The 21,276-nt window shown below is 64.1% G+C and overlaps 6 pseudogenes; all 6 read left to right on the plus strand.

Annotated features, from left to right (window-relative positions):
• The first annotated feature begins 2,369 nt into the window (after nt 1-2,369).
• LOC142869468 (uncharacterized) lies at nt 2,370-2,493 on the plus strand (annotated as a pseudogene).
• A 3,480-nt stretch (nt 2,494-5,973) lies between these two features.
• Nucleotides 5,974-6,096, plus strand: LOC142869463 (uncharacterized; annotated as a pseudogene).
• Nucleotides 6,097-9,578: 3,482 nt separating this feature from the next.
• Nucleotides 9,579-9,701, plus strand: LOC142869464 (uncharacterized; annotated as a pseudogene).
• Nucleotides 9,702-13,185: 3,484 nt separating this feature from the next.
• Nucleotides 13,186-13,308, plus strand: LOC142869465 (uncharacterized; annotated as a pseudogene).
• Nucleotides 13,309-16,791: 3,483 nt separating this feature from the next.
• On the plus strand, nt 16,792-16,914 carry LOC142869466 (uncharacterized; annotated as a pseudogene).
• A 3,484-nt stretch (nt 16,915-20,398) lies between these two features.
• On the plus strand, nt 20,399-20,521 carry LOC142869467 (uncharacterized; annotated as a pseudogene).
• Nucleotides 20,522-21,276: the final 755 nt, after the last annotated feature.

The following is a 21,276-nucleotide window of genomic DNA, read 5'->3' on the forward strand; positions in this document are numbered from 1 at the left end:
TCCTCCCCGGCCAGGCCCAGGCCCGTCACTGTCCCGGGCCCCCGCCTGACCGGCTCCTTCCCGCCCGGCCTGTCACCGTCCTCTGCCCCTGCCTGACATGCTCCTTCCCGCCCGTCCGGCCTCTCACCGTCCTCGGCCCCTGCCTGACCGGCTCCTCCGTCGCCTGGGCCTTCCAAGGGCTTGGTGTGGACGCTGCTTCCAGGAAGCCCTCCAGAAACCCGGCAGCAGGGTGGCCGCAGCAGTCTCCAGCAGCCGTCCCTAAGTCGCGTGCGGGGCCCCCGCTGTGCCGCGGGGACCCAGCCTGGTGTCTTCCCTGAGGCCCTGCGGCTGCCGCTCCCCGCAAGGGGAGAGTCGCGGAGGTGGGGACCGCCTCCTGATGGGGACGTACACGCAGCTCTCCACGTCGGATTCCGGGGCTCTCTGTTCCTGCCCGAAGGCCCAGCTGGCCTGCGGGTCCTTAGAGTGGCAAAAACATCCGAAAGCTGAGATTGAGGGTCCGGTGGGTGTCTGCGCTTTTGTGCTGGGCACCCCAGGGAGGCCCGGGGGCTGGCTGGACAACGCGGTCTGCTGGGCGGGGGGGGGGGTTAGAGGAGCAACTGATGCCCTTTGCACTTTGGGTAGCAAGAGTCTGAGGTGTCTCTGAGCCCTGTGCCATGTCGGGGGGGGGGGGGGGCGGGGGGGGAAGAGGAGGAGGAGGAGGAGGAGGTGGGAAGGGCCGGGGCCTGCAGCCGTGTTCCCGGGGTGGCAGGGCAAGTGGCTTCTTCCACAGGCTGCTTGGCCTGGGCTCCCTGCACCTGGGCCTTTGGAGGACCGGCCCTGTGCTTGCCAACGCTTCCTGCAGGGACCCAGAGCTGGGAGGTTGCATCTCTCAGCCCTGGGTCGGGCAGAGCCCCAGCGGGCCATGCCCACAACCTCTCTCAGCACCGGTCCCCCAGAAGGCTCCTTGGGGACCAGGATTCTCTTGCGGTGACTCTTTAAGGTCTGGCCCCTGGATGGAGGGGCACCAGGAGTAGAGGAGCAGGAAGGGGAAGGGGGTGGCCATGCGAGGGGACACTTTGAGGCCAAGTCCCAGCTTCAGCCTGATCCTCCTGGGAACCCCGGGGTGTACGTCACACCTCCTGGTTGTCCCGCTCTGAGACAAGGAGCCGGGCTTCGCATTCCCACAGCAGCCAGTCGTGGGCTGAGGACACCTGGGGCGTTGGGAACTCCCTGGCTTCTCCTTGGTTTAACATCTGGAGCTGCTTGTGAATCGTGCCGCCACACACACCCGAGTGCAGGTGTCTTCCGCCACAGACTGCGGGCCTCGCTCTTCTGAATGCCGCTAGCTGGCCACCCACCCACGGGTGAACCTGGTCAGGGTACTTTCTCTCAGGGGCAGACTCTTTTCCGGGCGGGCTACCGGTGTCTCTGTTTGCTCCTTTCTTTCTTCCATTTCGGGAAAGTCTTCCTTGCTGGGTGTGGAAATCTCCTATGCCTTCCCTCGCCTATTCTGTCAGCTTTCAAATTCTCTTTCAGTTGCCACCCTCACAGATGGATTAGGAAACTCTTTCCGGTGCACTCATTAGTGAAATGACCTCAAGGAAGCTGGAATCCAATATCTAATCGCCGATTTTTAGCGAGTCCACACGCCAGGGTGGTCGGGGTCCAATGCAGCCCCGGCCAGGCCCAGGCCCCTTGGACCGGGCCACAGGAGGACACAGAGGAGGGTCCCGGCCCCCACGGTAGCGGTGCCGGCAGTTCTCCAAGGGCTTGGGCGTTTTCCAGAGGTAGGAGATGGAGGGGACTGATTTCTTCAGCGCCCCACAAACCACGCCACCCCACCCCACCCCACCCCACCCATGGGACACATCCCCAGAGAGAGATGCCCCATACACTCGCTCCCCTCCCCCTTGCGCTGTGCCCCAGCCCTGGCCCGGGGGAATAGGCGGCAGCCCGCCCACAGGGCGGGGGGCACAGCTGAAAGGGGTTGTGGGGGAGGGCGGCCCCTGGCTGGGGTCAAAGGGCGAGCGCCCGGTGCCGGTGCGCGCGTGCGCAGTCAGCGGCGGTGACGCGCTGGGGGTGGGCAGCGGGTAGGTGAAGGAGGCCAGGCGAGGAGACGAGGGGGGCTGGGAGGGCTCCACCTTGGCGGGTCCAGCCGTGGAGGCGCATCTTGTGTGAGTGTGAGTGAGTGTGAGTGTGTGTGTGTGGAGAGAGAGACAGCCCCCCGCCCCGGCCGCCCGGCCCGGCCCGTCACCCCCGTCCCTCGGAGCCCGCCGGACCCGGCCGGCGAACTCAACAGGCCCGGCCGGGCGCGGGGCCTGGGGCGGGAGGAGGCGGCGGGGAAGCGCAGAGACGCTGGGATCTTGAGCGGGGCAGGGGCGCCCTCCGCCGTCTAGGGCCACACCACCCTGAACGCCCCCCGGTCTCCTCTGGTCTCGGGAAGCTAAGCAGGGTCGGGCCTGGTTAGTACTTGGATGGGAGAAGACCGCCTGGGAATACCGGGTGCCGTAGGCTTCTTCTTCTTCTTTTTTTTTTTTTTTTGCCTCTTGTTCTGTCCCTTTCTGGGAGCGCGGCGGCGGCCCGGGGTGGGGGTCACCCCCACCCTCAGCGCCCGCCGTGGGGTGCCTGGCGCCCCAGCCCGCACCGTGGGGCCTCCTCTTGTCCCAAGCCGCGACACCGCCGCCACGCGGCAGCATGCGTGGCATCTGGACTGTCAGGTCTCAGACCAAAGGTCTGCTCTGTGGGAACCGACACGCTGGAGGAAACCTTGAGAGTCTGAGAGGGGAGGGAGTTCCAGAAGGAGGCCAGGATGTCATTTTGAGGGAGTATGGGACCAGAACTCGTCCCGTTGCTTTTGGGGTTCTATGGGCTCCACGTAGGAATCTTTGGTGGTGGCAGCTGATGTTGGGGGATCCGGAGTCACACCCAGACCTGCTCCACAGGCCTCCTTTTACTTTTCTCTTTGGAGTCGTTATTTTTAAAAAGTGTCTCTTACCTCTCTCATTGCATTTTCTTTTCTCTCTCTTTTCAAGCAGATGATGGGAGTACAAGTATTCAGGTGACATGTGTTGCCCGTGCCCCCCTCCCCCCTGTGTTCTTATTCATTTACCTCTCATGTTGTTCCAGCGTATTGTGGGGGCACCAATGTTAAGGTCGGGTACGTTGCCCTCTCCCAGCCTCCCCCCTCGGGTCAGAGCTTCAAGTGCGCCCATCCCCCAGTCGGTGCGCACCCACCCCATTCCTAATGGAGGTGTATGCCCCTCCCCTCCCCCCACCCGCCCGACACCCACCCGATGATGAAGGTGATTCCTCTCTGTCCACTTAGGTGTCCATCCGTTCGTACCCATTTGCTGGTGAGCGCGCTCACGGGGCGCTCGTGTGTCCATTCTTGGGATACTTGGCTTACTGGAACGGGTTCCAGCTCTGGCCAGGAGAACACGAGAGGCGCCCTCTCACCGCTGCTCCTCACAGCCCAATGGCACTCCGTGGTGTCCACGCGCCACATTTTATTAATGCACTCCTGGATGGATGGGCACTCGGGTCGCTTCCACATCTTTGCGATTGTGTGAATTGTGCCCTAACTGTCACCCTAACCCTTACCCAGCCCGTGTCCTCTGCCCCTGCCTGACGCACTCCTCCCCGGCCAGGCCCAGGCCCGTCACTGTCCCGGGCCCCCGCCTGACCGGCTCCTTCCCGCCCGGCCTGTCACCGTCCTCTGCCCCTGCCTGACATGCTCCTTCCCGCCCGTCCGGCCTCTCACCGTCCTCGGCCCCTGCCTGACCGGCTCCTCCGTCGCCTGGGCCTTCCAAGGGCTTGGTGTGGACGCTGCTTCCAGGAAGCCCTCCAGAAACCCGGCAGCAGGGTGGCCGCAGCAGTCTCCAGCAGCCGTCCCTAAGTCGCGTGCGGGGCCCCCGCTGTGCCGCGGGGACCCAGCCTGGTGTCTTCCCTGAGGCCCTGCGGCTGCCGCTCCCCGCAAGGGGAGAGTCGCGGAGGTGGGGACCGCCTCCTGATGGGGACGTACACGCAGCTCTCCACGTCGGATTCCGGGGCTCTCTGTCCTGCCCGAAGGCCCAGCTGGCCTGCGGGTCCTTAGAGTGGCAAAAACATCCGAAAGCTGAGATTGAGGGTCCGGTGGGTGTCTGCGCTTTTGTGCTGGGCACCCCAGGGAGGCCCGGGGGCTGGCTGGACAACGCGGTCTGCTGGGCGGGGGGGGGGTTAGAGGAGCAACTGATGCCCTTTGCACTTTGGGTAGCAAGAGTCTGAGGTGTCTCTGAGCCCTGTGCCATGTCGGGGGGGGGGGGGGCGGGGGGGGAAGAGGAGGAGGAGGAGGAGGTGGGAAGGGCCGGGGCCTGCAGCCGTGTTCCCGGGGTGGCAGGGCAAGTGGCTTCTTCCACAGGCTGCTTGGCCTGGGCTCCCTGCACCTGGGCCTTTGGAGGACCGGCCCTGTGCTTGCCAACGCTTCCTGCAGGGACCCAGAGCTGGGAGGTTGCATCTCTCAGCCCTGGGTCGGGCAGAGCCCCAGCGGGCCATGCCCACAACCTCTCTCAGCACCGGTCCCCCAGAAGGCTCCTTGGGGACCAGGGATTCTCTTGCGGTGACTCTTTAAGGTCTGGCCCCTGGATGGAGGGGCACCAGGAGTAGAGGAGCAGGAAGGGGAAGGGGGTGGCCATGCGAGGGGACACTTTGAGGCCAAGTCCCAGCTTCAGCCTGATCCTCCTGGGAACCCCGGGGTGTACGTCACACCTCCTGGTTGTCCCGCTCTGAGACAAGGAGCCGGGCTTCGCATTCCCACAGCAGCCAGTCGTGGGCTGAGGACACCTGGGGCGTTGGGAACTCCCTGGCTTCTCCTTGGTTTAACATCTGGAGCTGCTTGTGAATCGTGCCGCCACACACACCCGAGTGCAGGTGTCTTCCGCACAGACTGCGGGCCTCGCTCTTCTGAATGCCGCTAGCTGGCCACCCACCCACGGGAGAACCTGGTCAGGGTACTTTCTCTCAGGGGCAGACTCTTTTCCGGGCGGGCTACCGGTGTCTCTGTTTGCTCCTTTCTTTCTTCCATTTCGGGAAAGTCTTCCTTGCTGGGTGTGGAAATCTCCTATGCCTTCCCTCGCCTATTCTGTCAGCTTTCAAATTCTCTTTCAGTTGCCACCCTCACAGATGGATTAGGAAACTCTTTCCGGTGCACTCATTAGTGAAATGACCTCAAGGAAGCTGGAATCCAATATCTAATCGCCGATTTTTAGCGAGTCCACACGCCAGGGTGGTCGGGGTCCAATGCAGCCCCGGCCAGGCCCAGGCCCCTTGGACCGGGCCACAGGAGGACACAGAGGAGGGTCCCGGCCCCCACGGTAGCGGTGCCGGCAGTTCTCCATGGGCTTGGGCGTTTTCCAGAGGTAGGAGATGGAGGGGACTGATTTCTTCAGCGCCCCACAAACCACGCCACCCCACCCCACCCCACCCCACCCATGGGACACATCCCCAGAGAGAGATGCCCCATACACTCGCTCCCCTCCCCCTTGCGCTGTGCCCCAGCCCTGGCCCGGGGAATAGGCGGCAGCCCGCCCACAGGGCGGGGGGCACAGCTGAAAGGGGTTGTGGGGAGGGCGGCCCCTGGCTGGGGTCAAAGGGCGAGCGCCCGGTGCCGGTGCGCGCGTGCGCAGTCAGCGGCGGCGACGCGCTGGGGGTGGGCAGCGGGTAGGTGAAGGAGGCCAGGCGAGGAGACGAGGGGGGCTGGGAGGGCTCCACCTTGGCGGGTCCAGCCGTGGAGGCGCATCTTGTGTGAGTGTGAGTGAGTGTGAGTGTGTGTGTGTGGAGAGAGAGACAGCCCCCCGCCCCGGCCGCCCGGCCCGGCCCGTCACCCCCGTCCCTCGGAGCCCGCCGGACCCGGCCGGCGAACTCAACAGGCCCGGCCGGGCGCGGGGCCTGGGGCGGGAGGAGGCGGCGGGGAAGCGCAGAGACGCTGGGATCTTGAGCGGGGCAGGGGCGCCCTCCGCCGTCTAGGGCCACACCACCCTGAACGCCCCCCGGTCTCCTCTGGTCTCGGAAGCTAAGCAGGGTCGGGCCTGGTTAGTACTTGGATGGGAGAAGACCGCCTGGGAATACCGGGTGCCGTAGGCTTCTTCTTCTTCTTTTTTTTTTTTTTTTGCCTCTTGTTCTGTCCCCTTTCTGGGAGCGCGGCGGCGGCCCGGGGTGGGGGTCACCCCCACCCTCAGCGCCCGCCGTGGGGTGCCTGGCGCCCCAGCCCGCACCGTGGGGCCTCCTCTTGTCCCAAGCCGCGACACCGCCGCCACGCGGCAGCATGCGTGGCATCTGGACTGTCAGGTCTCAGACCAAAGGTCTGCTCTGTGGGAACCGACACGCTGGAGGAAACCTTGAGAGTCTGAGAGGGGAGGGAGTTCCAGAAGGAGGCCAGGATGTCATTTTGAGGGAGTATGGGACCAGAACTCGTCCCGTTGCTTTTGGGGTTCTATGGGCTCCACGTAGGAATCTTTGGTGGTGGCAGCTGATGTTGGGGGATCCGGAGTCACACCCAGACCTGCTCCACAGGCCTCCTTTTACTTTTCTCTTTGGAGTCGTTATTTTTAAAAAGTGTCTCTTACCTCTCTCATTGCATTTTCTTTTCTCTCTCTTTTCAAGCAGATGATGGGAGTACAAGTATTCAGGTGACATGTGTTGCCCGTGCCCCCCTCCCCCCTGTGTTCTTATTCATTTACCTCTCATGTTGTTCCAGCGTATTGTGGGGGCACCAATGTTAAGGTCGGGTACGTTGCCCTCTCCCAGCCTCCCCCCTCGGGTCAGAGCTTCAAGTGCGCCCATCCCCCAGTCGGTGCGCACCCACCCCATTCCTAATGGAGGTGTATGCCCCTCCCCTCCCCCCACCCGCCCGACACCCACCCGATGATGAAGGTGATTCCTCTCTGTCCACTTAGGTGTCCATCCGTTCGTACCCATTTGCTGGTGAGCGCGCTCACGGGGCGCTCGTGTGTCCATTCTTGGGATACTTGGCTTACTGGAACGGGTTCCAGCTCTGGCCAGGAGAACACGAGAGGCGCCCTCTCACCGCTGCTCCTCACAGCCCAATGGCACTCCGTGGTGTCCACGCGCCACATTTTATTAATGCACTCCTGGATGGATGGGCACTCGGGTCGCTTCCACATCTTTGCGATTGTGTGAATTGTGCCCTAACTGTCACCCTAACCCTTACCCAGCCCGTGTCCTCTGCCCCTGCCTGACGCACTCCTCCCCGGCCAGGCCCAGGCCCGTCACTGTCCCGGGCCCCCGCCTGACCGGCTCCTTCCCGCCCGGCCTGTCACCGTCCTCTGCCCCTGCCTGACATGCTCCTTCCCGCCCGTCCGGCCTCTCACCGTCCTCGGCCCCTGCCTGACCGGCTCCTCCGTCGCCTGGGCCTTCCAAGGGCTTGGTGTGGACGCTGCTTCCAGGAAGCCCTCCAGAAACCCGGCAGCAGGGTGGCCGCAGCAGTCTCCAGCAGCCGTCCCTAAGTCGCGTGCGGGGCCCCCGCTGTGCCGCGGGGACCCAGCCTGGTGTCTTCCCTGAGGCCCTGCGGCTGCCGCTCCCCGCAAGGGGAGAGTCGCGGAGGTGGGGACCGCCTCCTGATGGGGACGTACACGCAGCTCTCCACGTCGGATTCCGGGGCTCTCTGTCCTGCCCGAAGGCCCAGCTGGCCTGCGGGTCCTTAGAGTGGCAAAAACATCCGAAAGCTGAGATTGAGGGTCCGGTGGGTGTCTGCGCTTTTGTGCTGGGCACCCCAGGGAGGCCCGGGGGCTGGCTGGACAACGCGGTCTGCTGGGCGGGGGGGGGGGTTAGAGGAGCAACTGATGCCCTTTGCACTTTGGGTAGCAAGAGTCTGAGGTGTCTCTGAGCCCTGTGCCATGTCGGGGGGGGGGGGGCGGGGGGGGAAGAGGAGGAGGAGGAGGAGGTGGGAAGGGCCGGGGCCTGCAGCCGTGTTCCCGGGGTGGCAGGGCAAGTGGCTTCTTCCACAGGCTGCTTGGCCTGGGCTCCCTGCACCTGGGCCTTTGGAGGACCGGCCCTGTGCTTGCCAACGCTTCCTGCAGGGACCCAGAGCTGGGAGGTTGCATCTCTCAGCCCTGGGTCGGGCAGAGCCCCAGCGGGCCATGCCCACAACCTCTCTCAGCACCGGTCCCCCAGAAGGCTCCTTGGGGACCAGGATTCTCTTGCGGTGACTCTTTAAGGTCTGGCCCCTGGATGGAGGGGCACCAGGAGTAGAGGAGCAGGAAGGGGAAGGGGGTGGCCATGCGAGGGGACACTTTGAGGCCAAGTCCCAGCTTCAGCCTGATCCTCCTGGGAACCCCGGGGTGTACGTCACACCTCCTGGTTGTCCCGCTCTGAGACAAGGAGCCGGGCTTCGCATTCCCACAGCAGCCAGTCGTGGGCTGAGGACACCTGGGGCGTTGGGAACTCCCTGGCTTCTCCTTGGTTTAACATCTGGAGCTGCTTGTGAATCGTGCCGCCACACACACCCGAGTGCAGGTGTCTTCCGCACAGACTGCGGGCCTCGCTCTTCTGAATGCCGCTAGCTGGCCACCCACCCACGGGAGAACCTGGTCAGGGTACTTTCTCTCAGGGGCAGACTCTTTTCCGGGCGGGCTACCGGTGTCTCTGTTTGCTCGTTTCTTTCTTCCATTTCGGGAAAGTCTTCCTTGCTGGGTGTGGAAATCTCCTATGCCTTCCCTCGCCTATTCTGTCAGCTTTCAAATTCTCTTTCAGTTGCCACCCTCACAGATGGATTAGGAAACTCTTTCCGGTGCACTCATTAGTGAAATGACCTCAAGGAAGCTGGAATCCAATATCTAATCGCCGATTTTTAGCGAGTCCACACGCCAGGGTGGTCGGGGTCCAATGCAGCCCCGGCCAGGCCCAGGCCCCTTGGACCGGGCCACAGGAGGACACAGAGGAGGGTCCCGGCCCCCACGGTCGCGGTGCCGGCAGTTCTCCAAGGGCTTGGGCGTTTTCCAGAGGTAGGAGATGGAGGGGACTGATTTCTTCAGCGCCCCACAAACCACGCCACCCCACCCCACCCCACCCCACCCATGGGACACATCCCCAGAGAGAGATGCCCCATACACTCGCTCCCCTCCCCCTTGCGCTGTGCCCCAGCCCTGGCCCGGGGGAATAGGCGGCAGCCCGCCCACAGGGCGGGGGGCACAGCTGAAAGGGGTTGTGGGGGAGGGCGGCCCCTGGCTGGGGTCAAAGGGCGAGCGCCCGGTGCCGGTGCGCGCGTGCGCAGTCAGCGGCGGCGACGCGCTGGGGGTGGGCAGCGGGTAGGTGAAGGAGGCCAGGCGAGGAGACGAGGGGGGCTGGGAGGGCTCCACCTTGGCGGGTCCAGCCGTGGAGGCGCATCTTGTGTGAGTGTGAGTGAGTGTGAGTGTGTGTGTGTGGAGAGAGAGACAGCCCCCCGCCCCGGCCGCCCGGCCCGGCCCGTCACCCCCGTCCCTCGGAGCCCGCCGGACCCGGCCGGCGAACTCAACAGGCCCGGCCGGGCGCGGGGCCTGGGGCGGGAGGAGGCGGCGGGGAAGCGCAGAGACGCTGGGATCTTGAGCGGGGCAGGGGCGCCCTCCGCCGTCTAGGGCCACACCACCCTGAACGCCCCCCGGTCTCCTCTGGTCTCGGAAGCTAAGCAGGGTCGGGCCTGGTTAGTACTTGGATGGGAGAAGACCGCCTGGGAATACCGGGTGCCGTAGGCTTCTTCTTCTTCTTTTTTTTTTTTTTTTGCCTCTTGTTCTGTCCCCTTTCTGGGAGCGCGGCGGCGGCCCGGGGTGGGGGTCACCCCCACCCTCAGCGCCCGCCGTGGGGTGCCTGGCGCCCCAGCCCGCACCGTGGGGCCTCCTCTTGTCCCAAGCCGCGACACCGCCGCCACGCGGCAGCATGCGTGGCATCTGGACTGTCAGGTCTCAGACCAAAGGTCTGCTCTGTGGGAACCGACACGCTGGAGGAAACCTTGAGAGTCTGAGAGGGGAGGGAGTTCCAGAAGGAGGCCAGGATGTCATTTTGAGGGAGTATGGGACCAGAACTCGTCCCGTTGCTTTTGGGGTTCTATGGGCTCCACGTAGGAATCTTTGGTGGTGGCAGCTGATGTTGGGGGATCCGGAGTCACACCCAGACCTGCTCCACAGGCCTCCTTTTACTTTTCTCTTTGGAGTCGTTATTTTTAAAAAGTGTCTCTTACCTCTCTCATTGCATTTTCTTTTCTCTCTCTTTTCAAGCAGATGATGGGAGTACAAGTATTCAGGTGACATGTGTTGCCCGTGCCCCCCTCCCCCCTGTGTTCTTATTCATTTACCTCTCATGTTGTTCCAGCGTATTGTGGGGGCACCAATGTTAAGGTCGGGTACGTTGCCCTCTCCCAGCCTCCCCCCTCGGGTCAGAGCTTCAAGTGCGCCCATCCCCCAGTCGGTGCGCACCCACCCCATTCCTAATGGAGGTGTATGCCCCTCCCCTCCCCCCACCCGCCCGACACCCACCCGATGATGAAGGTGATTCCTCTCTGTCCACTTAGGTGTCCATCCGTTCGTACCCATTTGCTGGTGAGCGCGCTCACGGGGCGCTCGTGTGTCCATTCTTGGGATACTTGGCTTACTGGAACGGGTTCCAGCTCTGGCCAGGAGAACACGAGAGGCGCCCTCTCACCGCTGCTCCTCACAGCCCAATGGCACTCCGTGGTGTCCACGCGCCACATTTTATTAATGCACTCCTGGATGGATGGGCACTCGGGTCGCTTCCACATCTTTGCGATTGTGTGAATTGTGCCCTAACTGTCACCCTAACCCTTACCCAGCCCGTGTCCTCTGCCCCTGCCTGACGCACTCCTCCCCGGCCAGGCCCAGGCCCGTCACTGTCCCGGGCCCCCGCCTGACCGGCTCCTTCCCGCCCGGCCTGTCACCGTCCTCTGCCCCTGCCTGACATGCTCCTTCCCGCCCGTCCGGCCTCTCACCGTCCTCGGCCCCTGCCTGACCGGCTCCTCCGTCGCCTGGGCCTTCCAAGGGCTTGGTGTGGACGCTGCTTCCAGGAAGCCCTCCAGAAACCCGGCAGCAGGGTGGCCGCAGCAGTCTCCAGCAGCCGTCCCTAAGTCGCGTGCGGGGCCCCCGCTGTGCCGCGGGGACCCAGCCTGGTGTCTTCCCTGAGGCCCTGCGGCTGCCGCTCCCCGCAAGGGGAGAGTCGCGGAGGTGGGGACCGCCTCCTGATGGGGACGTACACGCAGCTCTCCACGTCGGATTCCGGGGCTCTCTGTCCTGCCCGAAGGCCCAGCTGGCCTGCGGGTCCTTAGAGTGGCAAAAACATCCGAAAGCTGAGATTGAGGGTCCGGTGGGTGTCTGCGCTTTTGTGCTGGGCACCCCAGGGAGGCCCGGGGGCTGGCTGGACAACGCGGTCTGCTGGGCGGGGGGGGGGGGGGTTAGAGGAGCAACTGATGCCCTTTGCACTTTGGGTAGCAAGAGTCTGAGGTGTCTCTGAGCCCTGTGCCATGTCGGGGGGGGGGCGGGGGGGGGGAAGAGGAGGAGGAGGAGGAGGTGGGAAGGGCCGGGGCCTGCAGCCGTGTTCCCGGGGTGGCAGGGCAAGTGGCTTCTTCCACAGGCTGCTTGGCCTGGGCTCCCTGCACCTGGGCCTTTGGAGGACCGGCCCTGTGCTTGCCAACGCTTCCTGCAGGGACCCAGAGCTGGGAGGTTGCATCTCTCAGCCCTGGGTCGGGCAGAGCCCCAGCGGGCCATGCCCACAACCTCTCTCAGCACCGGTCCCCCAGAAGGCTCCTTGGGGACCAGGATTCTCTTGCGGTGACTCTTTAAGGTCTGGCCCCTGGATGGAGGGGCACCAGGAGTAGAGGAGCAGGAAGGGGAAGGGGGTGGCCATGCGAGGGGACACTTTGAGGCCAAGTCCCAGCTTCAGCCTGATCCTCCTGGGAACCCCGGGGTGTACGTCACACCTCCTGGTTGTCCCGCTCTGAGACAAGGAGCCGGGCTTCGCATTCCCACAGCAGCCAGTCGTGGGCTGAGGACACCTGGGGCGTTGGGAACTCCCTGGCTTCTCCTTGGTTTAACATCTGGAGCTGCTTGTGAATCGTGCCGCCACACACACCCGAGTGCAGGTGTCTTCCGCACAGACTGCGGGCCTCGCTCTTCTGAATGCCGCTAGCTGGCCACCCACCCACGGGTGAACCTGGTCAGGGTACTTTCTCTCAGGGGCAGACTCTTTTCCGGGCGGGCTACCGGTGTCTCTGTTTGCTCCTTTCTTTCTTCCATTTCGGGAAAGTCTTCCTTGCTGGGTGTGGAAATCTCCTATGCCTTCCCTCGCCTATTCTGTCAGCTTTCAAATTCTCTTTCAGTTGCCACCCTCACAGATGGATTAGGAAACTCTTTCCGGTGCACTCATTAGTGAAATGACCTCAAGGAAGCTGGAATCCAATATCTAATCGCCGATTTTTAGCGAGTCCACACGCCAGGGTGGTCGGGGTCCAATGCAGCCCCGGCCAGGCCCAGGCCCCTTGGACCGGGCCACAGGAGGACACAGAGGAGGGTCCCGGCCCCCACGGTCGCGGTGCCGGCAGTTCTCCAAGGGCTTGGGCGTTTTCCAGAGGTAGGAGATGGAGGGGACTGATTTCTTCAGCGCCCCACAAACCACGCCACCCCACCCCACCCCACCCCACCCATGGGACACATCCCCAGAGAGAGATGCCCCATACACTCGCTCCCCTCCCCCTTGCGCTGTGCCCCAGCCCTGGCCCGGGGGAATAGGCGGCAGCCCGCCCACAGGGCGGGGGGCACAGCTGAAAGGGGTTGTGGGGGAGGGCGGCCCCTGGCTGGGGTCAAAGGGCGAGCGCCCGGTGCCGGTGCGCGCGTGCGCAGTCAGCGGCGGCGACGCGCTGGGGGTGGGCAGCGGGTAGGTGAAGGAGGCCAGGCGAGGAGACGAGGGGGGCTGGGAGGGCTCCACCTTGGCGGGTCCAGCCGTGGAGGCGCATCTTGTGTGAGTGTGAGTGAGTGTGAGTGTGTGTGTGTGGAGAGAGAGACAGCCCCCCGCCCCGGCCGCCCGGCCCGGCCCGTCACCCCCGTCCCTCGGAGCCCGCCGGACCCGGCCGGCGAACTCAACAGGCCCGGCCGGGCGCGGGGCCTGGGGCGGGAGGAGGCGGCGGGGAAGCGCAGAGACGCTGGGATCTTGAGCGGGGCAGGGGCGCCCTCCGCCGTCTAGGGCCACACCACCCTGAACGCCCCCCGGTCTCCTCTGGTCTCGGAAGCTAAGCAGGGTCGGGCCTGGTTAGTACTTGGATGGGAGAAGACCGCCTGGGAATACCGGGTGCCGTAGGCTTCTTCTTCTTCTTTTTTTTTTTTTTTTGCCTCTTGTTCTGTCCCCTTTCTGGGAGCGCGGCGGCGGCCCGGGGTGGGGGTCACCCCCACCCTCAGCGCCCGCCGTGGGGTGCCTGGCGCCCCAGCCCGCACCGTGGGGCCTCCTCTTGTCCCAAGCCGCGACACCGCCGCCACGCGGCAGCATGCGTGGCATCTGGACTGTCAGGTCTCAGACCAAAGGTCTGCTCTGTGGGAACCGACACGCTGGAGGAAACCTTGAGAGTCTGAGAGGGGAGGGAGTTCCAGAAGGAGGCCAGGATGTCATTTTGAGGGAGTATGGGACCAGAACTCGTCCCGTTGCTTTTGGGGTTCTATGGGCTCCACGTAGGAATCTTTGGTGGTGGCAGCTGATGTTGGGGGATCCGGAGTCACACCCAGACCTGCTCCACAGGCCTCCTTTTACTTTTCTCTTTGGAGTCGTTATTTTTAAAAAGTGTCTCTTACCTCTCTCATTGCATTTTCTTTTCTCTCTCTTTTCAAGCAGATGATGGGAGTACAAGTATTCAGGTGACATGTGTTGCCCGTGCCCCCCTCCCCCCTGTGTTCTTATTCATTTACCTCTCATGTTGTTCCAGCGTATTGTGGGGGCACCAATGTTAAGGTCGGGTACGTTGCCCTCTCCCAGCCTCCCCCCTCGGGTCAGAGCTTCAAGTGCGCCCATCCCCCAGTCGGTGCGCACCCACCCCATTCCTAATGGAGGTGTATGCCCCTCCCCTCCCCCCACCCGCCCGACACCCACCCGATGATGAAGGTGATTCCTCTCTGTCCACTTAGGTGTCCATCCGTTCGTACCCATTTGCTGGTGAGCGCGCTCACGGGGCGCTCGTGTGTCCATTCTTGGGATACTTGGCTTACTGGAACGGGTTCCAGCTCTGGCCAGGAGAACACGAGAGGCGCCCTCTCACCGCTGCTCCTCACAGCCCAATGGCACTCCGTGGTGTCCACGCGCCACATTTTATTAATGCACTCCTGGATGGATGGGCACTCGGGTCGCTTCCACATCTTTGCGATTGTGTGAATTGTGCCCTAACTGTCACCCTAACCCTTACCCAGCCCGTGTCCTCTGCCCCTGCCTGACGCACTCCTCCCCGGCCAGGCCCAGGCCCGTCACTGTCCCGGGCCCCCGCCTGACCGGCTCCTTCCCGCCCGGCCTGTCACCGTCCTCTGCCCCTGCCTGACATGCTCCTTCCCGCCCGTCCGGCCTCTCACCGTCCTCGGCCCCTGCCTGACCGGCTCCTCCGTCGCCTGGGCCTTCCAAGGGCTTGGTGTGGACGCTGCTTCCAGGAAGCCCTCCAGAAACCCGGCAGCAGGGTGGCCGCAGCAGTCTCCAGCAGCCGTCCCTAAGTCGCGTGCGGGGCCCCCGCTGTGCCGCGGGGACCCAGCCTGGTGTCTTCCCTGAGGCCCTGCGGCTGCCGCTCCCCGCAAGGGGAGAGTCGCGGAGGTGGGGACCGCCTCCTGATGGGGACGTACACGCAGCTCTCCACGTCGGATTCCGGGGCTCTCTGTCCTGCCCGAAGGCCCAGCTGGCCTGCGGGTCCTTAGAGTGGCAAAAACATCCGAAAGCTGAGATTGAGGGTCCGGTGGGTGTCTGCGCTTTTGTGCTGGGCACCCCAGGGAGGCCCGGGGGCTGGCTGGACAACGCGGTCTGCTGGGCGGGGGGGGGGGGGTTAGAGGAGCAACTGATGCCCTTTGCACTTTGGGTAGCAAGAGTCTGAGGTGTCTCTGAGCCCTGTGCCATGTCGGGGGGGGGGCGGGGGGGGGGAAGAGGAGGAGGAGGAGGAGGTGGGAAGGGCCGGGGCCTGCAGCCGTGTTCCCGGGGTGGCAGGGCAAGTGGCTTCTTCCACAGGCTGCTTGGCCTGGGCTCCCTGCACCTGGGCCTTTGGAGGACCGGCCCTGTGCTTGCCAACGCTTCCTGCAGGGACCCAGAGCTGGGAGGTTGCATCTCTCAGCCCTGGGTCGGGCAGAGCCCCAGCGGGCCATGCCCACAACCTCTCTCAGCACCGGTCCCCCAGAAGGCTCCTTGGGGACCAGGATTCTCTTGCGGTGACTCTTTAAGGTCTGGCCCCTGGATGGAGGGGCACCAGGAGTAGAGGAGCAGGAAGGGGAAGGGGGTGGCCATGCGAGGGGACACTTTGAGGCCAAGTCCCAGCTTCAGCCTGATCCTCCTGGGAACCCCGGGGTGTACGTCACACCTCCTGGTTGTCCCGCTCTGAGACAAGGAGCCGGGCTTCGCATTCCCACAGCAGCCAGTCGTGGGCTGAGGACACCTGGGGCGTTGGGAACTCCCTGGCTTCTCCTTGGTTTAACATCTGGAGCTGCTTGTGAATCGTGCCGCCACACACACCCGAGTGCAGGTGTCTTCCGCACAGACTGCGGGCCTCGCTCTTCTGAATGCCGCTAGCTGGCCACCCACCCACGGGTGAACCTGGTCAGGGTACTTTCTCTCAGGGGCAGACTCTTTTCCGGGCGGGCTACCGGTGTCTCTGTTTGCTCCTTTCTTTCTTCCATTTCGGGAAAGTCTTCCTTGCTGGGTGTGGAAATCTCCTATGCCTTCCCTCGCCTATTCTGTCAGCTTTCAAATTCTCTTTCAGTTGCCACCCTCACAGATGGATTAGGAAACTCTTTCCGGTGCACTCATTAGTGAAATGACCTCAAGGAAGCTGGAATCCAATATCTAATCGCCGATTTTTAGCGAGTCCACACGCCAGGGTGGTCGGGGTCCAATGCAGCCCCGGCCAGGCCCAGGCCCCTTGGACCGGGCCACAGGAGGACACAGAGGAGGGTCCCGGCCCCCACGGTCGCGGTGCCGGCAGTTCTCCAAGGGCTTGGGCGTTTTCCAGAGGTAGGAGATGGAGGGGACTGATTTCTTCAGCGCCCCACAAACCACGCCACCCCACCCCACCCCACCCCACCCATGGGACACATCCCCAGAGAGAGATGCCCCATACACTCGCTCCCCTCCCCCTTGCGCTGTGCCCCAGCCCTGGCCCGGGGGAATAGGCGGCAGCCCGCCCACAGGGCGGGGGGCACAGCTGAAAGGGGTTGTGGGGGAGGGCGGCCCCTGGCTGGGGTCAAAGGGCGAGCGCCCGGTGCCGGTGCGCGCGTGCGCAGTCAGCGGCGGCGACGCGCTGGGGGTGGGCAGCGGGTAGGTGAAGGAGGCCAGGCGAGGAGACGAGGGGGGCTGGGAGGGCTCCACCTTGGCGGGTCCAGCCGTGGAGGCGCATCTTGTGTGAGTGTGAGTGAGTGTGAGTGTGTGTGTGTGGAGAGAGAGACAGCCCCCCGCCCCGGCCGCCCGGCCCGGCCCGTCACCCCCGTCCCTCGGAGCCCGCCGGACCCGGCCGGCGAACTCAACAGGCCCGGCCGGGCGCGGGGCCTGGGGCGGGAGGAGGCGGCGGGGAAGCGCAGAGACGCTGGGATCTTGAGCGGGGCAGGGGCGCCCTCCGCCGTCTAGGGCCACACCACCCTGAACGCCCCCCGGTCTCCTCTGGTCTCGGAAGCTAAGCAGGGTCGGGCCTGGTTAGTACTTGGATGGGAGAAGACCGCCTGGGAATACCGGGTGCCGTAGGCTTCTTCTTCTTCTTTTTTTTTTTTTTTTGCCTCTTGTTCTGTCCCCTTTCTGGGAGCGCGGCGGCGGCCCGGGGTGGGGGTCACCCCCACCCTCAGCGCCCGCCGTGGGGTGCCTGGCGCCCCAGCCCGCACCGTGGGGCCTCCTCTTGTCCCAAGCCGCGACACCGCCGCCACGCGGCAGCATGCGTGGCATCTGGACTGTCAGGTCTCAGACCAAAGGTCTGCTCTGTGGGAACCGACACGCTGGAGGAAACCTTGAGAGTCTGAGAGGGGAGGGAGTTCCAGAAGGAGGCCAGGATGTCATTTTGAGGGAGTATGGGACCAGAACTCGTCCCGTTGCTTTTGGGGTTCTATGGGCTCCACGTAGGAATCTTTGGTGGTGGCAGCTGATGTTGGGGGATCCGGAGTCACACCCAGACCTGCTCCACAGGCCTCCTTTTACTTTTCTCTTTGGAGTCGTTATTTTTAAAAAGTGTCTCTTACCTCTCTCATTGCATTTTCTTTTCTCTCTCTTTTCAAGCAGATGATGGGAGTACAAGTATTCAGGTGACATGTGTTGCCCGTGCCCCCCTCCCCCCTGTGTTCTTATTCATTTACCTCTCATGTTGTTCCAGCGTATTGTGGGGGCACCAATGTTAAGGTCGGGTACGTTGCCCTCTCCCAGCCTCCCCCCTCGGGTCAGAGCTTCAAGTGCGCCCATCCCCCAGTCGGTGCGCACCCACCCCATTCCTAATGGAGGTGTATGCCCCTCCCCTCCCCCCACCCGCCCGACACCCACCCGATGATGAAGGTGATTCCTCTCTGTCCACTTAGGTGTCCATCCGTTCGTACCCATTTGCTGGTGAGCGCGCTCACGGGGCGCTCGTGTGTCCATTCTTGGGATACTTGGCTTACTGGAACGGGTTCCAGCTCTGGCCAGGAGAACACGAGAGGCGCCCTCTCACCGCTGCTCCTCACAGCCCAATGGCACTCCGTGGTGTCCACGCGCCACATTTTATTAATGCACTCCTGGATGGATGGGCACTCGGGTCGCTTCCACATCTTTGCGATTGTGTGAATTGTGCCCTAACTGTCACCCTAACCCTTACCCAGCCCGTGTCCTCTGCCCCTGCCTGACGCACTCCTCCCCGGCCAGGCCCAGGCCCGTCACTGTCCCGGGCCCCCGCCTGACCGGCTCCTTCCCGCCCGGCCTGTCACCGTCCTCTGCCCCTGCCTGACATGCTCCTTCCCGCCCGTCCGGCCTCTCACCGTCCTCGGCCCCTGCCTGACCGGCTCCTCCGTCGCCTGGGCCTTCCAAGGGCTTGGTGTGGACGCTGCTTCCAGGAAGCCCTCCAGAAACCCGGCAGCAGGGTGGCCGCAGCAGTCTCCAGCAGCCGTCCCTAAGTCGCGTGCGGGGCCCCCGCTGTGCCGCGGGGACCCAGCCTGGTGTCTTCCCTGAGGCCCTGCGGCTGCCGCTCCCCGCAAGGGGAGAGTCGCGGAGGTGGGGACCGCCTCCTGATGGGGACGTACACGCAGCTCTCCACGTCGGATTCCGGGGCTCTCTGTCCTGCCCGAAGGCCCAGCTGGCCTGCGGGTCCTTAGAGTGGCAAAAACATCCGAAAGCTGAGATTGAGGGTCCGGTGGGTGTCTGCGCTTTTGTGCTGGGCACCCCAGGGAGGCCCGGGGGCTGGCTGGACAACGCGGTCTGCTGGGCGGGGGGGGGGGGGGTTAGAGGAGCAACTGATGCCCTTTGCACTTTGGGTAGCAAGAGTCTGAGGTGTCTCTGAGCCCTGTGCCATGTCGGGGGGGGGGCGGGGGGGGGGAAGAGGAGGAGGAGGAGGAGGTGGGAAGGGCCGGGGCCTGCAGCCGTGTTCCCGGGGTGGCAGGGCAAGTGGCTTCTTCCACAGGCTGCTTGGCCTGGGCTCCCTGCACCTGGGCCTTTGGAGGACCGGCCCTGTGCTTGCCAACGCTTCCTGCAGGGACCCAGAGCTGGGAGGTTGCATCTCTCAGCCCTGGGTCGGGCAGAGCCCCAGCGGGCCATGCCCACAACCTCTCTCAGCACCGGTCCCCCAGAAGGCTCCTTGGGGACCAGGATTCTCTTGCGGTGACTCTTTAAGGTCTGGCCCCTGGATGGAGGGGCACCAGGAGTAGAGGAGCAGGAAGGGGAAGGGGGTGGCCATGCGAGGGGACACTTTGAGGCCAAGTCCCAGCTTCAGCCTGATCCTCCTGGGAACCCCGGGGTGTACGTCACACCTCCTGGTTGTCCCGCTCTGAGACAAGGAGCCGGGCTTCGCATTCCCACAGCAGCCAGTCGTGGGCTGAGGACACCTGGGGCGTTGGGAACTCCCTGGCTTCTCCTTGGTTTAACATCTGGAGCTGCTTGTGAATCGTGCCGCCACACACACCCGAGTGCAGGTGTCTTCCGCACAGACTGCGGGCCTCGCTCTTCTGAATGCCGCTAGCTGGCCACCCACCCACGGGTGAACCTGGTCAGGGTACTTTCTCTCAGGGGCAGACTCTTTTCCGGGCGGGCTACCGGTGTCTCTGTTTGCTCCTTTCTTTCTTCCATTTCGGGAAAGTCTTCCTTGCTGGGTGTGGAAATCTCCTATGCCTTCCCTCGCCTATTCTGTCAGCTTTCAAATTCTCTTTCAGTTGCCACCCTCACAGATGGATTAGGAAACTCTTTCCGGTGCACTCATTAGTGAAATGACCTCAAGGAAGCTGGAATCCAATATCTAATCGCCGATTTTTAGCGAGTCCACACGCCAGGGTGGTCGGGGTCCAATGCAGCCCCGGCCAGGCCCAGGCCCCTTGGACCGGGCCACAGGAGGACACAGAGGAGGGTCCCGGCCCCCACGGTCGCGGTGCCGGCAGTTCTCCAAGGGCTTGGGCGTTTTCCAGAGGTAGGAGATGGAGGGGACTGATTTCTTCAGCGCCCCACAAACCACGCCACCCCACCCCACCCCACCCCACCCATGGGACACATCCCCAGAGAGAGATGCCCCATACACTCGCTCCCCTCCCCCTTGCGCTGTGCCCCAGCCCTGGCCCGGGGGAATAGGCGGCAGCCCGCCCACAGGGCGGGGGGCACAGCTGAAAGGGGTTGTGGGGGAGGGCGGCCCCTGGCTGGGGTCAAAGGGCGAGCGCCCGGTGCCGGTGCGCGCGTGCGCAGTCAGCGGCGGCGACGCGCTGGGGGTGGGCAGCGGGTAGGTGAAGGAGGCCAGGCGAGGAGACGAGGGGGGCTGGGAGGGCTCCACCTTGGCGGGTCCAGCCGTGGAGGCGCATCTTGTGTGAGTGTGAGTGAGTGTGAGTGTGTGTGTGTGGAGAGAGAGACAGCCCCCCGCCCCGGCCGCCCGGCCCGGCCCGTCACCCCCGTCCCTCGGAGCCCGCCGGACCCGGCCGGCGAACTCAACAGGCCCGGCCGGGCGCGGGGCCTGGGGCGGGAGGAGGCGGCGGGGAAGCGCAGAGACGCTGGGATCTTGAGCGGGGCAGGGGCGCCCTCCGCCGTCTAGGGCCACACCACCCTGAACGCCCCCCGGTCTCCTCTGGTCTCGGAAGCTAAGCAGGGTCGGGCCTGGTTAGTACTTGGATGGGAGAAGACCGCCTGGGAATACCGGGTGCCGTAGGCTTCTTCTTCTTCTTTTTTTTTTTTTTTTGCCTCTTGTTCTGTCCCCTTTCTGGGAGCGCGGCGGCGGCCCGGGGTGGGGGTCACCCCCACCCTCAGCGCCCGCCGTGGGGTGCCTGGCGCCCCAGCCCGCACCGTGGGGCCTCCTCTTGTCCCAAGCCGCGACACCGCCGCCACGCGGCAGCATGCGTGGCATCTGGACTGTCAGGTCTCAGACCAAAGGTCTGCTCTGTGGGAACCGACACGCTGGAGGAAACCTTGAGAGTCTGAGAGGGGAGGGAGTTCCAGAAGGAGGCCAGGATGTCATTTTGAGGGAGTATGGGACCAGAACTCGTCCCGTTGCTTTTGGGGTTCTATGGGCTCCACGTAGGAATCTTTGGTGGTGGCAGCTGATGTTGGGGGATCCGGAGTCACACCCAGACCTGCTCCACAGGCCTCCTTTTACTTTTCTCTTTGGAGTCGTTATTTTTAAAAAGTGTCTCTTACCTCTCTCATTGCATTTTCTTTTCTCTCTCTTTTCAAGCAGATGATGGGAGTACAAGTATTCAGGTGACATGTGTTGCCCGTGCCCCCCTCCCCCCTGTGTTCTTATTCATTTACCTCTCATGTTGTTCCAGCGTATTGTGGGGGCACCAATGTTAAGGTCGGGTACGTTGCCCTCTCCCAGCCTCCCCCCTCGGGTCAGAGCTTCAAGTGCGCCCATCCCCCAGTCGGTGCGCACCCACCCCATTCCTAATGGAGGTGTATGCCCCTCCCCTC

This window comes from Microcebus murinus, unplaced genomic scaffold (genome assembly GCF_040939455.1).
Source record: "Microcebus murinus isolate Inina unplaced genomic scaffold, M.murinus_Inina_mat1.0 scaf079_hap2_Mmur4.0, whole genome shotgun sequence".
In the NCBI taxonomy this organism is placed as follows: domain Eukaryota; kingdom Metazoa; phylum Chordata; class Mammalia; order Primates; family Cheirogaleidae; genus Microcebus; species Microcebus murinus.